Genomic DNA, 4422 nt, shown 5'->3' with positions numbered 1-4422 from the left:
TAGTAGTTTGAACAGAGGCCAGTTTGGGTATTTAAGAACTCCATGCACACAATTCAGAATGCTGCATAGCGGATAACAAAACTCCGCACAAGTTAATTATATGTGTTATGGACAGCAAGATCTTGGGATTTTCAGAAAATTGACAACCAGGCAACAACCTAGATTCAAGACAGGGCACATTGGCCATGGACACACTACATCACATGACATTCCTAAGTCCCAACTAAAAACATGTCATGACATCAGAGGTGTGTTGTTATGTTTCTTATAAAAATTATAATTCGGTTACTCAGTCTACTTGAACATCATGAGTAGTACATATTGTTTGGGACCATCATGAGTAACAACATGCATGAAGATTTCACTAAAGGAACCTCCATGTTTGTACACACAAGATACAACTACTAGAGAAGTCGGCGCTGACATATAATTATAATACTACAAAAGAAAGAGAGAACCATTTCAAATAATAAATGAGATAATAAAACTTTCAAGTGCATCAAAACAGGGCACCATCAATATTCAACATTGTTGGGATAACAGTTTGCATACTAAATTGACTTGGTTCAGTCGTATGACTAGGCTCTCATAACCAATTGAATTGTAGCTTGCATTTTTTTTCGAAAGTGAACTCATTGCCTAGCCAACATTGTTCAAAGCCACAAAAATGCTTGCACCTGGACACTAACTGATAAGAAAACCAAATTAGAGTAGATGTAAGCCTTATTCAAGCCACTGCCAAAAACTAGAAGATCTTGACCATACCGAACAATCAATTTTCATGAAGGTGTCACGCCAAGTTGCCAACTAACCAAATGTGAACCTGCTCTGAACTTCAGTGAGCATTTGACAGCGGCCATTCCACAAAGCATGGAGTGTAAGGTCGAAAATTTTGCATTTGATAATCTTCAAGATTGCAGATAACATGCAACTTCTGGGTATCCATATCATACGACATAAGTGTCCGTTCTCGTTCCACCCCGCCATTAAAAAAAAAGGTTACGTTCTGGATGGAGTGCAACAAATACGTAGTACTCTCTATGCTCTAGACAAGGCCTTCCTAGCAGATCCAGAATGCTGGTTGTGTGCTTTAAGGTCCACCACCCACTAGCATAATCCTCAAGAGTCCAAACTGATATCCGGCAACCATTACCATCTTCCATCTCAATACCATGTAAGCGTCCCTGAGAGAGCCCAATGAAAGTAAATTCAGTCTGGGGCGGCTGTCGAGTTGTCCTCCAAGTATTCCCGCCCATGTCCATTGTAACTATCATGTTTAATGAATTATGGTTCAAGTCAAATGTCTCCAAACGAGAATCATAGGCAGTGACATGCATAGTGTCATTTAAAAAGAAGTATTGTGGTTCACCGCAATACACCACAACTCGGTGACCCCATCGGCCTGACATGAAAGTCCATTCTCCGGTATCGGATGAGTAAACATCTGTCGCGGTTATGGCGTGACCATTATCATTGATGACAAACACTGTGAAGCAAGAAGGAACGGTGGGGTCAAAACACAAGCAAATGGTGCGGCCATGAAACCGAGGACATGGTGTGTCATGGCTATCGGGCACGGGCAGCGCGGCCCAGACCTTCTCGGTCGCGGGGTTGCACACGATGTATTCTGCGCGCTCTGCTCGAATGCCATGGCAGAGGAGGATGCCGCCGCAGCAATTTAGGATCTTAACATTTTTGAAGCCGTGCAGGAAAGGGAGAGAGGGGTCGATCAACGGCCGGCCTCTCCCGGACAGGTTGACGAAACGGATGGTGCCGCTGCGGGAGAGGGCGAAGAATCCGGAGAGCGTCTGCGGCGACCTTCGGCGGACGGCAGGGTCGGAACACAGCGTGAGCCATGACGTCGACACGGACTTGAATCGGCACAGCGACCGGTACGGCACCCTCGACAGGAACTCCCAGACAAGGTCGTTGGGGAGGCCCTCCACCGCCTGCTCCTCCTCCTCCTCCTTCATCCCCATCTTCTCCATCCCGTGCCAGTGCCCGGGGTCTGCTCCTGCTCCTGCTCCTGCTACAAGTGGTAGAGGCACTTCGTTTAGGGTTGAGTTGCACTCCTCCCGGATGTCTCTCTTTCAAGATCAGAAGGAAGAGGAGGGCAGCATACCTGAAGCTCGTCGATAAACGAGGCGGCGGCGATCGAGGTGATGACAGGCGGCGCGGGGAATGTGGATCAGAGAAACGGCATGGAGTAGAGCCAGCTCTGATTTTTCTTTTTTAGCGTAATCGAAGGGGATTACAGGCCCAGTTTCTTAGGCCAGAACGGATCCTCTCCCAGCCCACCAAAATAGACGCATATCCATATGCGCAGGCCCAGTTTATCATCTAAGCAGGGAAAGAGGAAAACCGCATGGGTCGCATGGGACACTATGACTATGCCTAAACACTTGGGAGGCTTAGACTTATGTGACATGAAAATTTTCAATCTAGCACCGTTGGCGAGACAGGCGTGGCGAACGTTGACTGATAGCACCTCCCTTAGTGTCAGAATTCTCAAGGCAATTTACTTCCCGGACTGTTCGTTGCTTCAGGCCGAGCTGGGATCACACCCCTCCCAGATTTGGCGTGCTGTTTTGGACGGGCGAGACGTTCTGTCACAAGGTCTCATTCGGAGAATTGGGGATGGTGAGTCGACGAATATTTGGCTTGATAACTGGATACCGAGAAACAGCTCAAAGCGGCCTTTTACAGCCCCGGCGCCTAATGCTCCAGCCAGCGTTGCTCAACTAATTGATCATACCACGGCAACCTGGAATGAGAATCTAGTCCGGGCTGTTTTCGCACAGGTTGATGCAGAGGCGATACTTCGGATCCCAGTATGCACTCGTCGCGTCCAAGACTTTTGGGCGTGGCATGAGGAGGCCCGAGGACTTTTTACTGTATGGTCAGCTTACCGGATGATTTTGCGGATCAAGCACACTCACGAAGCACAGCTAGATGGAAGTGGTGGTACGTCATATGATGTAAATGAAACTAGTAAATGGTCCACGATCTGGCGCATTCGGGTACCCTCAAAACTGAAGGTTTTCTTATGGCGTCTTGCACAGCAATCAATGCCGACAGGGACCGTCTTGAAACACCGGCATATGTCCAAGGAAGATACATGTGCTATATGCGGTGCAGTGGACACTTGGAAACATGCGCTGATCCTTTGCCCGATGTCGGCGATTGTGTGGGCGTTGGCACCCGAGGAGCTGGTTGATCGAATGATTGAACAAGGGGAGGATAACCCAAAAGAATGGCTTTGCAAACTGCATGAAATACTACCAGAGTAGCTTTTTGATCGAATGGTAGTAACTCTATGGGCAGTATGGAGGGTTCGGCGGAAGGCTATCCATGAAAACATTTTCCAGTCACCATTGTCAGTCGATGTATTCATAATCAGGTATCTTGCTGAGCTGTAGATTGTCAATACTAGAACCGGAGCGAGTCCTGTGGTAAGGCAGGCGCCGATGGCTCGCCGGTCGTGGTTGGCCCCGATGACTGGTAATGCAAAATTGAACGTGGACGCTGCAGCCTCCAGAAGTGGCTCTGGGGCTGTTGGTGCGATTTGTAGAGATGACACTGGGAGGTTCATGGGTGCTTCGACGCTCTCTTTCAGTTACATTGATGATCCGGCGACTTTGGAGGCCCTCGCCATCAGAGAGGCTTTGGCACTGGCTGAAGATCTTTACCCGCGGAAGATTGAGGTTGCATCAGATTGCAAAGTGGTAGTGCAAGACTTGAAGATGGACAACTCGGCAAGCTATGATGCAGTTGTACATGAAATAATAGACCACTCCTCGCTTTTTGATTTCTGTTTTTTAGTCATGAAAGTAGGAGCTCAAATTATGAAGCTCACAACTTAGCGAAGCATGCTTTATCTCTTGGTGCTGGTCGCCATGTGTGGTTAGGCCACCCGGGAAATCTACCATCCGTCCCTGTAAATATTGTGACGAATTAATAAAAAGCTTCACGAGGTTGTCTCAAAAAAAAAAAGAATCTAACGAATATATGTCCCCTAATGAAAATCTAATGGATATATGTTTCTCAAAAATATCTAATGGATATATTTTTGCCTCAAAAAATAAAATATAATGGATATATTTGCCTAAAAAATCTAATGGATATATTGTTCCAAAAAAATCTTATGGAACACTTTGTTTCATCCGGATGCACATAAACCGCTCGGCAGCCACTTCCTCTGTCCGCCACGCGTCACGTGGGACCACTCACGTCTCCTCCATCCTTATCTTATCTTCGTTCACACACTCTTCTTCCTGAAGTCCTTTTCCTCATCTCCTTTTCTCAGACCACAACCATGCCGCGCGATGCTACCGCCTAGCGCTGCCGCATCCCCCTCTCACCATCGCGCTACAAGGTGATACGTCTCCGTCGTATCTACTTTTTCAAACACTTTTGCCTTTG

The 4422-nt window shown here is 47.2% G+C and overlaps 1 pseudogene; it reads right to left on the bottom strand.

The window, feature by feature from the left end:
* Nucleotides 1–1090: 1090 nt before the first annotated feature.
* Nucleotides 1091–1988, bottom strand: LOC147992983 (F-box protein At5g07610-like; annotated as a pseudogene).
* Between the last annotated feature and the right edge of the window lie 2434 nt (nucleotides 1989–4422).

Source organism: Triticum urartu, chromosome 1A (assembly GCF_056163025.1).
Source record: "Triticum urartu cultivar PI428250 chromosome 1A, HENAU_Tu73, whole genome shotgun sequence".
In the NCBI taxonomy this organism is placed as follows: Eukaryota; Viridiplantae; Streptophyta; class Magnoliopsida; order Poales; family Poaceae; genus Triticum; species Triticum urartu.
The sequence above is the reverse complement of the archived record's forward strand: the minus strand, read 5'-3'. Positions and strand labels throughout refer to the sequence as shown.